We start from the raw sequence: 13,417 nt of genomic DNA, 5'->3' as shown, positions 1-13,417 counted from the left end.
TGGGAAAAGACCTGAAGAAATTCAGCCAAGTAAAAATGCATCCCTACACAAGAGAAGATTATGTAGCAACAGAAAATGGTTCTGATACAGGATCCATTGACTCAGATGTGAGCTCAGACGAATCAACACCAAGAAGGGGCAGAAATAATTTTAGATCTTATCGCCCCCGAAGAGGCAATAGGTGGCAACGTCCATCTTACTTTCATGGAAATCAAATGCCATATTTCCCACCGTTCATACCTCCTTTTGCAGGTTGGATGGACCCATATAACCCCAATATCCATCCTCAACAACAAATGGATAATCACGGAATGTCTAACACCACCATCCAACAACAGCCTTTTTTAGGGAGAGGCCAAAATCAAACGCGAGGCAGAAAGAAAAACTTGACATGGCAAGACCAGCAACCGAATGTACAGACACGCAGTATGTCGTCAGCTCAACCAGGTCCCAGCAAGAAGACTCTCTAGTCGTCAATCTATCAGATATCAGTCTAACCACAGATCAGTTGTCTGTCCTCAACAAAGGATTAGGCTTTGTACCCACTCCGCCTTTGGATTGTTTCCGACTTAAGTGTGAAATCTCTGAATTTTGTCGGACTCTTATACTTAAAGCCTTTTTCAATGAATCTACAATTCCTCATAATGAGGGGGATACCAACCTTAAGAGGAAATCCAAATTTTGTCCCCCTACGGCCACAGTACCCATCGAGATACAAACATTCGAGCAGGCAATTATGAAAGGAATTGACAATCTGGGTTCCAAAAAGACCTACCAAAATCTAAACAAAAAGGAACGCCTTGCACTGACTGAGCTCAAGGACAACGAGCAAATCGTTATAAAACCAGCAGACAAGGGGGGGGGGGGTAGTGATTTTGTCTAAGGATGGATATGATCAACAATGCTTGTCTCTTCTGTCTGATGAGAATTTTTACAAAAAGATTGAGGAAGACCCCACTGATAGACTGACGAACACCATAGCAATAATGGTACATGAAGCCGAAGTCAGTGGATGGATCTCAAAAAAAGAAGCCGAATATTTGACACCGAAAAGTCCAAAAATACCATTCTTCTATTCACTCCCAAAAACACATAAAAACAAATTGCCCCCACCGGGACGCCCAATCGTCTCGGGTATAGGGTCGTTGTTGGAGCCCCTTTCAAAATTTGCAGATGAATACCTAAAAGAGCTGGTTCAAAAAACTCCAACTTATCTAAAAGACACCAGAGACCTCCTGATCCAAATTGCAGACTTAGAATTTAATCCTAACAAAATGCTGTTGGTAGGGCTAGATGTTGAAGCCTTATACACAAGCCTACCCCAGGAAGACACTTTGCAAATGTTAGAAGATCTACTCTTCCGTCAAGAATGGCTCCACAAAACTCCTCGCCATTTTATTTTGGAATGTTGTCGTTTGGTGCTAAAAGAAAACTATTTTGAGTACAATGGACAATTGTTCCTACAAAGTCATGGAACCTCCATGGGGAGTGCCTGTGCTCCATCAGTGGCAGGGCTCTATGTGAGCCAACTCGAACAAGACTCTGTACTAAACACGATAAATCCCTACGTTTCCAGTATCATATACTGGAAGCGTTACATAGATGATGTGCTGCTGATTTGGGTTACAAAAGAAGATATTCTAAAATTCATGGAATGGCTGAACAAAAGAGATCGGTGGCTCAAGTTCACCTTTGCTGCAAGCAATACAAGTATAGATTTCCTCGACCTGACCATTTTCCATGAAAAAGGAAAATTGGAGACCAGAACCTTCACAAAGCCAACGGCAAAAAACAGTTTGCTCTCCTATCGCAGTTACCATCCTCGACCATTGCGGGACAATCTTCCCTTTAGTCAATTTCTGCGTCATTAAAGGAATTGCAGTAAGAACAGCGATTACTTGATACAGGCACGGGAACTGAGTCAAAAACTACAAATGAGGGACTACACCTCCCCTGTGATCAAGAAATGTATGAAAAGGGCCAAAAATCAGCCACGAGAATGCCTCTTACAAATTAACAAAAAGGAACTCATAAAAGACTTGGTAACGTGTGTAACCACTTACTGTCGGGCGACCAATGATGTACAAAAGCTCATTAGAAAGAACTGGCAGATTATTACATCTGGACAATTGAACTGGCCTAAACCCAGATTTGCCAACAAAAGAACTAAAAACATCAGAGACGTCCTGGTTCACACAAGACCACAGACAAAACAAATCATCCCGTTGATCAGGGATATAAGGATGGAACCTGTAGTAGGACACTACCCTTGTGGTACCTGTGGAGTATGCAAACATACAAAACCAACAAAAACTCTACAACTGACAGCGACCTTGAAATGGACCCAAAAGCAACACACCAATTGCAACTCAACGCATGTAATTTACATGGTCACTTGCCCCGGTGAACGTCACTATATAGGCATGACCTGTAGAAAAATTAAGTTGAGAATTGGGGAACACAAGAGCAATGTCAGGACGAAGAAAAATAACACCAAACTTTGTACACATTTTGTGGAAGCAGGACATTCGTGTGAGGACCTACGCTGGACTGTAATCGAAATGCTAAAGAACAAGAATAACAATGCTGAGCGAGTTCTTTTTGAAAAAGAACAAAGGTGGGTGGACCGCCTTGGCACCCATGTGCGGGGAATGAATGACAATATTCCTTGGAATCAGTTCAATTAATTGGCGTTCTGCAATATTTTTAATATCATACATTCTTTAATACCATACATTCTCGAATCACATGAGTAATGACACCCATCTGATTAGTATTTGTTCCCAAGGCTGATATCTGTGGGTAACAGATTACGACATCCACATTAAAATTATACTAATCAGTTTAACATCAATATTCAACAGCGTGTTGTAGCTATGAGCATTTTTACTATACTTATGCTCTTATTTTACCGAATCTTAAAATATATTGCGAGGTAATATGTGGGGTGAGCCATCTTGCACTATGTTTGTAGCCGACCCCTTAGTCCTTTTTTAGTGTTTAGGACAATAGCCTTAAGCCCGGGAAACTGAGCTCCGCCTGTAACCAGGAGCAGAGTCAGCACAAGGACGGAAAGCCGGTCCATGCGGGTAAGAACCTTCCTTGAAACACGCCGTCTTACCGGTAAGAAGTCCGAGTGATCTTTGCCTAATTGTGTGTATGTTTTGTAGCAAAGACCGCGTACAGCGACTCTTCACTCCTGCTGACGCTGGAAAGCTAAACCTAATCAGGTATTTTTGCCGATTAATTGTGTGCTTGCTCATTTGTCCAAACGCGAAGGCGCTCATTATCATCAGCGTGCTAGGGCTCTGGCTTCCATCTATGGCTGACGCTGGCTAGCTAAACCTAACTAGGTTCTTTTGCCGACTAATTATGTGCGTGTTCATTTATTCAAACGCTAAGGCGCACATTAACATTAGCGCGCTAGGGCTATGGCTTCCAATCATTGTTTGAAATATAGCGACCAGATCACGCTCCTCTTGCAAGTGGCTAGAGATCTAGAACTTCATATTACATTACCCCATGTATCCATCAACGTGAGATTCTTACTTAAACCCATTCTCCTTCCTACCCTGCGTAATTTTCTGTACTCTGAAACAGATACATGACTTTTTTTGCACTAGTAATTCTAGTATGTGCGCTTTACATAATAGTACAATGCCTAATCACCAATAATGTTATACTTCAAATGTGGTATTTTGTGTCCTCTCATTATAGGTGGCAAAACATGATAAGCTTAAATAAGCTAAATAGGACCCAACACTAGTTGTGTGAGTACCTTTTATATGTTGTTTGTTTGTTTATTGTCCTGACGAAAGCTCTCCAGACCCGGCTGGGCCAAAAGAGCTGAAACATGTTGACACATCCATATACAGACAGATATATGGTAATCTAGTTACTCGATTATACCCTATATATCGCTAATTTTTAATACTGTGTCAACCGTTTTCCATTAAAAAAATTTTTTAGGTGGCACACTCTTCTTAAAGCAAAATTTTCCCTTTTCCTATGATTTCTGGACACTTCTACCTGAACCAGAGGCAGCCTCGGGTGAGGCAGGCATACCGCACGTTATTTGGCAGCCCTATGACTATGCCATGACTCCTGGCAGGGCGGAAAAAAGATATACCGCAACGATCTGAACCAGGTGGTCTATGAGGGTTGTCAATACTTAGCCGACGGTTAAGTAGACACTAGTGTCCATTCCCATTTTGATTAATTTAGCATTGAACCAGGGGAACCGAATGGACCGTGAATCCTCTTCCCTCCCTTTTTTGATATAAGTCATATCCACATTAGCCATCCTAATTAACACCTTCGATTTATTGCAGAAGCAATAATGTCTCTCAAACAATTGCTCCACTATGAATCAAGTATAATACCTGCATGTGCATCATGCCCTTTATACTGAGGGTCATGGAGGAGTTATTATCTTATATTTAAATATGTTTCGCTTTCTTAAAAAAAGCCCCTTAGGTGCCCCAATAAGTTTGCATTTATTGTATTGGTGCTATACAATGCGGCACACATGCGAAGTTTGAAACAAATGTAGAAATAAAAACATTTATCTTCCGTTACGTCTGCCTCAAGGAGGCATATGGGTCTGGAGCTAATCCGGGTACGAAATGACCAACACTATTGTGATGTCCCCTCAGATTTTATTTCTTCCTATCTGCTATACTGGCTTTAGAACTCTGTACAATTTGCCCCATCTAAAAAGTTCTAAACTGGTGTATTCATGACTGGCACATTTAACTTGCCTATAAGCCCCTAGTGTATGGTGTACAAAGTGCACCCAGGGCCTGAAAGATAAATGCCACTTATGGACTGCAGCACCTATTGTGCCATCCACTAGAGTGTCAGTGCAAATCTGATTTCAGACCTACCCTGCGTAGCCTGACTACTGCAGTGTAACACCTGCAATGTGACCTGCCAAAAAAAACCTTTTTGGCAGCAGAATCAAAACTGCACCTGCTTTGCCGCCGCATCCGTCATACGCCTCTCCTCCATCTTCTTGTCTTCTTACCAGCTGCTGGCTGCAGACTGCCCTGGAAGCACCCAGGCTTCCGGATTCTGCCAGCCAATCAAGACCCTGCAAGAGCAGTGTCGTGATTGGCCTGGGCGGCCTGTTTGGCTGCTCAGGCAGTGCCTGGGGAGGCTGGGCATGTTCTCCCTGGGGCTGTGCAACACAGCCCGATGGAGAAGATGCCAACTGGGCATGACTGTTTGGCCGGCAGTAGAGGGCCAGACAAAGCATCATGTGCATGTAGGGAGGGAGTGCAAACCACTCCTGCTCCCTTTGCAGCAAGCCAGCTCTGCCCCGCCCTGAGTCGCAGAGGAAAATAAAATAAAAATCATTTTATTTTGCACTGCTCAAAAGAGAAGTGGGGCGATGCTCCCATGAGTGTGAGTGCCTTAGCGGAGTACCCGCCACTGTAAAAATGAAAATTTTTCACCCACATTCCCCGTCTGTGAATGGGTTACTGCATCCTCTGGGGCGTTGGCCTTAGCCAGTCTTGCTCTCTCTGTTCTCCGCTGATTTTTTTCCCACTGCTCAGCGCCGGGACACCACCGTTTGTGGTTGCCATGTGTTTTACAAATGGAATGAATGTTTTGCAACCGCATTCCGGTTGCAAAACCTTCATACATACCAGTGCTATATGGTATCAGGAAGCGGCGCCCTAAACACTTCCCTTCCTAATACTGAATTTCAAAATGTGATTCGGTAACAAGTTACTGAGTCGCATTTTGACTTTTGTACATGTCAAAAGGCAATTTACTGTGCGCCCGCTAAAATGCAATGTACATTTGGCCCATAATGACGAAGATTCAACAAGTGTGCTTGCTTCCTTGACTCTTTAAAAATGTGCTGTATTAGTATGCATGTGTAATAAAACTGCCTTTAATTCACTCAAATCTGCCCACTCAATATTTTCTTTTGCTGTTTCTGTTCCACTTGGGGCATTAGTGTGTTGTAATGCATGTGTAACCTGCACTCGGCCTCAGAATTAAATCTAATTTGCACAATATTATTAATTGTGCTGCTAGCATTTGCACACCATTGTTTCTGTGATAAGCTGGTCATCCTTTGAAGGTTGTTGAGTAATGTGCAACTGGCTGGAATTTGAGTAGGCATGTGTCTTAGATTTTGTTGATCTTTGCTAAGGTACACGTTTTTTAGTGCATCCTCGGGTTTACATTGCCTTTCCCTGATCAGATTTTTGTACCTCCCTTGGCACTTCCCGTTATCTGGTGAGAAATCCTCATTATGGTGACAATCCGTTTGGAAAGTCCAATTTTTTTCCAATCCTAATTTAATTTTAACAATTGCATAAAATCTGCAGTCATGGTCGACAGTTCAGAGTCATAGATTAATTTGTATTGAAAGGATTGTAACAAGATTCATTAAAATTAAAGGAGAAGAGAGTTTATGCCTCCCCTCACTAAGATCAACGGTCCAAACGTCCCAAGAATAAGGCTTAATTTAACCAGCAGCGGTCCGGGCAGGTAAGTGCAGTGAGGTGGGGTGGGGTAGGGCATTTTCCCTATTCCGTCGTCCATCCACTTTCCCTACCTCGCACTCCGCCTCACCACGTTTGCCTGCACGGACCGCTGCTGAATTTAACCCTCAAAGGCAGAGACACCCATAATGTGGTGAGCATTCTATTTCTGTAAACAATCTTTTTTCAAGAGCAGCATTTGCTGTTTGTTACCACAATGTATCATTTATCTGAAAAAAGCTATTGACATTTAATATATTCCACACATCTAAGTACTACAGAACATACTATTATCTCAAAAGCATCCCCTTTAGATTATAATTTCAATCACCTTCATTAAAAGTCCATAAAGTGTAATTAGTGAAATGAATCCACAACTCTGATTTAGTGAGCATGTCCACTTTGAAAATGGTTTCCTTAATTCCTTCCACAGAAGGCCGGATCAGTCCACTTTGCAATAGTACATTTTTCAGTCTCAATTTCACAGTTCGTCATAACAGATGGAAGTAAACACAATCTACAATATCTATCAGATTTTACACGAAGACAGACGATAAACCCAAGAGGAAAAAGTAGCCAAAAAACATCTGTGAAAAGAAGAAGAATCAGGGCATGTTACATGGTGGAGATTCGTATTTGCCTCTTCCCTTCTTCAGGGCTCAAAAATTCACTTTAAAAAATCTTATAATATAACAGGTTGAAAGTAAATACATTTTTATTCTGGTCTTTCCACCAATTCATCTTCATACAACTTTATCAATACATTCTAATTGCACTTTTAATCTTGAAGCCACTCCACTCACACCGAAATTCATCTGAAATATCAATTTAAAAATGTTCATAGATGTAGACATTTTATAGTGCAAAGAGGCTTTTTCTATTTGTAAACCACAACTATCTACACTGTGTGTCAGTTGCATGCTAGCACACAGTGCTGGAAATGTAAAAAGGACTCTAGAACCTTTCATTTGGGATGATGTCAAAAAGGGGAGAGTCATGAGTGGCAGCGCGAATAACAGTCAGCCTCCATTATTTTGTACAAAGACATCTTTAAAGATGTATTAACTACCACTCTTTAATATTCTATCCAAAGGAATTTGCTTCTCTCTAATGTTTACAGTGTCTGCCAACTAGTCCAGCCCCACTATGACACTATGACACTCATCAATATTTACAGTCGAAATTTAGACTAAATGTCCAACTCTTTTACCATTGTTTCAGTAGTAGGCAAATTCGCTCCTCCTTTTGGAAGGTTCATCCTAAGCCCTTCAAGATCATTCTCTTTATAGTTGAGTTCTAATTTGGGCTAAGATATGAACTGGAGCTTTTTGGTACAGTAGACCTTTGTATATAGTCAATGCAATAGGAATCGTGTAATTTGACTCTATCCATCTTCATTATATATTTGATAGAGATCACCCAATCTAAAAAGGTAGGAGAAATATCTTTTATCCACTTTTTGAAGATTTCTCTTCTTGCAAGGAAAATTAAATATAAGCATAACTTATTTTCCCATCTGGAAAAGGATTTGTAATCAAGACACAATCCAAAAAATACTAAAACTGTGCTTACCTGAATATCCCGACCAAAAATATTTTCCAAACTTTTTTGTGCCCAAAATTGTCGTAGCTTGGGACAAGTTAGAAACATATGAGCATCATCCGTGTCAATAAGAAGGCACTTGGGACATTTAGACGGTAAACCTTTCGAGAATTTTGAGAGCTTTTGTGGAGACCAATACATCCTGTGAACACAGAAAATATGATTCCTCCTTGAATTTGCAGGTTGTACCGTAGAATATAAAATGTTGTGAGATACTTGCCATATATCTTCAAGGTGGCATCCAGGCAAGCTCTCTCCCCATAACTCCATAGGTAATTTAAATTTGCAAAAAGTGGATCAAAGATATTTCTCCTACCTTTGTAAATTGGGTGATCTCTATCAAATATATAATGAAGATGGATAGAGTCAAATTACAGAGGCACAATAATAGGGATAATAGAATAGATTTATGGGAACCATGCAAGGAATTGTTAAAAACTCTTGATTCATAAAAGAAAATAATCAGTCCGATGATTAAGCCTTTACATTTGTTTTACTTTATCTCTCTAGTTCTGTAGGGTGCCCAGGACTATACAAAACAAGTATGTAGAGAGGTTCTGTGTAAAGTATTTTTCTTTTAGATACAGAGCTTCCCAGATGGTGCTATTTGAGAGGGAGGCCACAGGAGTTAATCCAACAGCTCTGAAATATCTAATGGCGAATGAGGACAAACAAAAAAAAAGAGGAATTGTGTAGCAATGGTGCACAATGCAGCATGGGAAGACCAATATTCTTCTTTATTTAAAAAGATATAAAAGCAAGAACTCATAAAAGAATACATTATTTTCAAACAATGAACGCGTAAACAATATTATTGACTATCAAATCAGCAATAAAATCACGTATACGCTGTGTAACACACTAAATTACAGCATTTACATTGGCAGATAAAAACATTGTTTTATCACATTTTTTATGTTATACACAGGCACACACAAGATGAGATGAGACACAAATGAAAGTACAATCCACAATAGATTCTATGTATTGACTTAATCCTCACTATCACAAAGATATGTCAACATTCAATAGTCCTCCCCGCCCTTTACAATACAGTACTTCTCTATAACAAGCTATCTTTGCTAAATCATGCAGCCACTCCTTGGAGGAGCAAAGGCTGAGTCAACTCTCATACTGAGATAAGTCACAGTGATTCACACAGTTATCTTGCTCTGAGGTTCATATCCAAGCTCACAGTGACACCGATTGTCATTCCTGGCCGAAGGTATGAGATAAAGATTCAATATAAACATTGCCTAGGTTAACCTATTTTGCATCTCACATCAGCTGTCAGAGCCCACGCCTAACTTGCATTTTTTTTATATATAAATAGCGCAAAGACGACCCAAAGGTTTAGGAGCGCTTTACATAAGCATCAGTTAGTTACATGACATTACACAAGGTCACACACACCTATATTAATTTATTTTAAGGCAAAGGAGATTAAGTGATTTTCCCAGAATCACAGGATGTTAAACTGACGCTGAGATTCGAACCTGGGGGCTGATTACGATGGTGGGCGGACTTGAGTCCGCCCGCCATCATAGTGGGATCGTGACCGCCCGCCTGTAAGGCGGCGGTCCCGCACCCCTAATCACGATGCAACCGCCACCGTGCTAATGTGCGATCAGTTGTGGGTTTGGGGTATACAGGTAAAGGGCTCTCAAACAGTGCGTTTATGGTATGGTGATGGAAACAAGTGAAACTCTGGTAGCACGGTGCTGACAGTACAGAGGAAAACCCTGTAACCTCTAACTAATATTTAGGTGTGAGATGCCTAAACATTATATAAATATGCAAACAGGTACTGTGCACACGTCAAATATACAATTTTGGTATAATGGTATTTGAGGACAAATGAAGATGACACTGGTGGTTTGGTGAATTTGTGCTTTATGTGGTTCTTTTTCGGATATGCAGGGCTGGCGTCTGCATATCCGAAAAAGAACCACATAAAGCACAAATTCACCAAACCACCAGTGTCATCTTCATTTGTCCTCGAATACTGTTATACCAAAATTGTATATTTGACGTGTGCACAGTACCTGTTTGCACAACTGCCACCGTGCGGTCGCATCCATCGATTTACCATTGCGAACGGTACTGCTGGCTGCAGCACCTCCGCGATGTTGTAAATCGCAAGTTGTGCATTTTCACGCACAACGTGGCAGGCACCACGCGGTGCCTGCCACCTTGTGCATGGAAATGTAGTGGGGTACCATGGGTACCCCCAGTGCACACTCACACCTTCCCCCACACAGAGGGGGCCCGCAATGGGCCCCCGCACCCAGCCTCCTCCAGCCTTTCCATTGTGGTTCCACCGTCATGGAAGGGCTGGCTGACGCCAGCATTGTAATCTGGTGGGCGGTGCCTAGCATTTTAAATATGCTGACCGCCCCGTCAGGCAATCGTGATGATTGCCTTTGGCAAAGTGTGGAAGGCGGTCTTTGAGACCACCATGATCGCACAGCGATTCCCCCCACCATCCTAATGTGGCGGGGAAATGGGACTCAGATGTCGGAGGGACCGCCACCGCGCGGCTGGAGGTGGCGGTCCCTCCACCATCGTAATCGGCCCCCTGGTTCCCCAGTTTCAAGGTTGGCAGCTCTGCCTGTAGCGCCACATCCCCCCACATTGACTCTACATTATTCTTTTGGTTTCACCAGTGTAGTATAAATATTGTTATAGCAAATGTGTCTGTTTTTTTCTCGCTACCTCTCTACTTTCCTATACCCCACTACCACCTTTCTTCTATCTTTCCAAACTGCCTTTTGTCACTCCCTACTTTTTCCCTTCATCTGACTCCTCCCACGTCCTTTCATAATCTAGCCACCTTCTCTGCCAGCCTCTTGTGATGCCCTGACTCCACTGAACGCTTTCAACCTCCAGCACCTTAGCTCTCCCAGTTCTCCACTATGCCTTCCTGGATTTTTCTCTAGTACATTCCTTTACCTGCTTTCTGATATCCTACATAAAACTAAATCCTACATAGACCTAAATCCTCCACTACTCCCTCCATGCCCTACTCCAACCACTCCGTACCCTTTCACTCGACTTGAAATGTACTTTCCTCCTATTCTTTCACCATCTGCCTCCTGTCAGATCGCAACCTTCCTCCTAAGTGCAAATCATTTATTTTCGCATAAAAACCTTCTCATGACTGAGCTTCAACATAATCCTTCTCAGTGATACAGAAAGTGACTACCTTCAAACAACTAAACATCGCATCCCACCTGAGCCTGTGAGATTCCACCTCCCCAATAATGTCTTGTTCCCCATTTCCAACATTTTATCCAACCCATTCTCACCTTCTTCCCACTGTTCCTTCTCCTTCTAACCTGTCTAATCTCGCCAACATTAGATCTACATTAAAAGAGCACAATACTCTTTTATACTGTAGCTCGAATCTGCTCCTCATCGCTGAAACCAAGCTCAGGGAACATGTTGCTCCACCTCTTTCTAAGACTGTGCTATGAGATTGTCACATCATTTTTTTAAATCTACACATCCACACAAATTCTCACTTTCAGTGTCTTCCTTTACTGATATTTCAACTCCAGAATGATAATTCTTTTTAATAGGCTGTAAATGTACCAGTTCTCCCTCCTTTCCTTATCTTCTTTCCGCCCCTCCATATTGGACTGCTATTTTAGAATCCTCCTGGAACTACATATTATCCATGGCTCATAAACACACTCCTTCAATCATCCTCAGTAATTTTAATATATAGTTTGAGCCACCCAATTGTGCCATTGTCACTTCGTCCATTCAACTCCTGATATCTCCTGACTAGGTCACACTTATCCCCAGACCCATTCACAAGGAAACACATACTCCAGATGCTATTTTTGACCAACAAACCCTTGAAGTCCTTGATCCCATCCACTTACCTAGAGTGACCACCTTGCCATTCCCTTATTTCTTCAGACCACACCAAAATACTCTTGCTTCTGCTGCAATTACAGCAACTGCCCAGTCCTGAAGTGTGTAAGGACCTTTCCTCCATATCTAGCACCTGGGGTCTACTTCCTACACAAGTGTCAGTGGCATTTAATGATTTGGCTCACCACACCTGCTTTTCTTCTTTGCTGGCACTGGTGTTAATGACAAAGCCGTGGACTGAAATCATCCTTCCTCTTGAACAGGGGCCAGATCATTGTTACCACCCATTTCAAATCTTCACTGCACCATTTGAGATAACGTATAGCAAGACTATACCATTGCTTCAACCTTGTTTATGGAATTTGAAGCATCCAGAACGTCGCTGTATACTCTTACTCTGTCCTTGATGGTGAGACCAGAACACTTCTGTTGCTCTCCATTTGCTTCCTGTAAACAGAAGAGATTACCCTAAGGCCCATATCCATGTCCATTGGGTCCCTCATAGTTTTGGATGTATATTCTTTCAAAAAAGACATCAGACCTATTGGCCCAAACATAGGGCCTCATTTATTAAAACGGTTGCATCGCTGCGTGAAAACAGCGATGCAACAGTTTTTACTGTGCCCTCCTCGCGACATGATGGATGCGCCGTATTTTAATACACGGCCCTCCATGTTGCAAGGAGTTATAGATTTGTTTGTATTTCAGACGTATCTCTAGGTGATGTAATGATACATTGCTGGAGTGTGTCACAAAAGTGATGCAACTCTAGCAATGGGCCATTACACATGGGGCCCGATTCACAGAACTAACTTAAGACAAAATTCTAAACTTACTACCATTTTGGTATTCACAGAAGACACTTACTCATTTTGGTATTCACAGAAGGCACTTACTCATTTTGGTATTCACAGAAGTTAGGAGTCCTAACTTTAGGACTCCTAAATGCCTTCTGTGAATACTGAAAGTCTTAAAATAAATCCTAACTTTAAGACTTTCGGTATTCACAGAAGGCATTTAGGAGTCCTAAAGTTAGGACTCCTAACTTCTCTGAATACCGAAATGAGTAAGCGCCTTCTGTGAATACCAACATGAGTAAGTGTCTTCTGTGAATACCAAAATGGTAGTAAGTTTAGGATTTTGTCTTAAGTTAGTTCTGTGAATCGGGCCCATGGAGTCTAAATCTTACTCCTGTCTCACAACAGGCGTAAGATTTTGATGCAGTGGTGTCCTAGAAGTGGCGCCGTGAAATCTGATAGATTTCACTGCACCACTTCTACGAGTCTTTTTGCGGGGGAACGCCCACCCTACTTACATTATACCTGACGCAGACATGATGTAGCGCAGGGATCTGCACAGTGACGCATCTGCCTAGATGAGTTACTTTGTAAATAGGGCGCAGCATGGCGAATTTATTACACTGTCGGTATGTC

Source organism: Lissotriton helveticus, chromosome 3_1, assembly GCF_964261635.1.
Source record: "Lissotriton helveticus chromosome 3_1, aLisHel1.1, whole genome shotgun sequence".
NCBI lineage: Eukaryota > Metazoa > Chordata > Amphibia > Caudata > Salamandridae > Lissotriton > Lissotriton helveticus.
The sequence above is the reverse complement of the archived record's forward strand: the minus strand, read 5'-3'. Positions refer to the sequence as shown.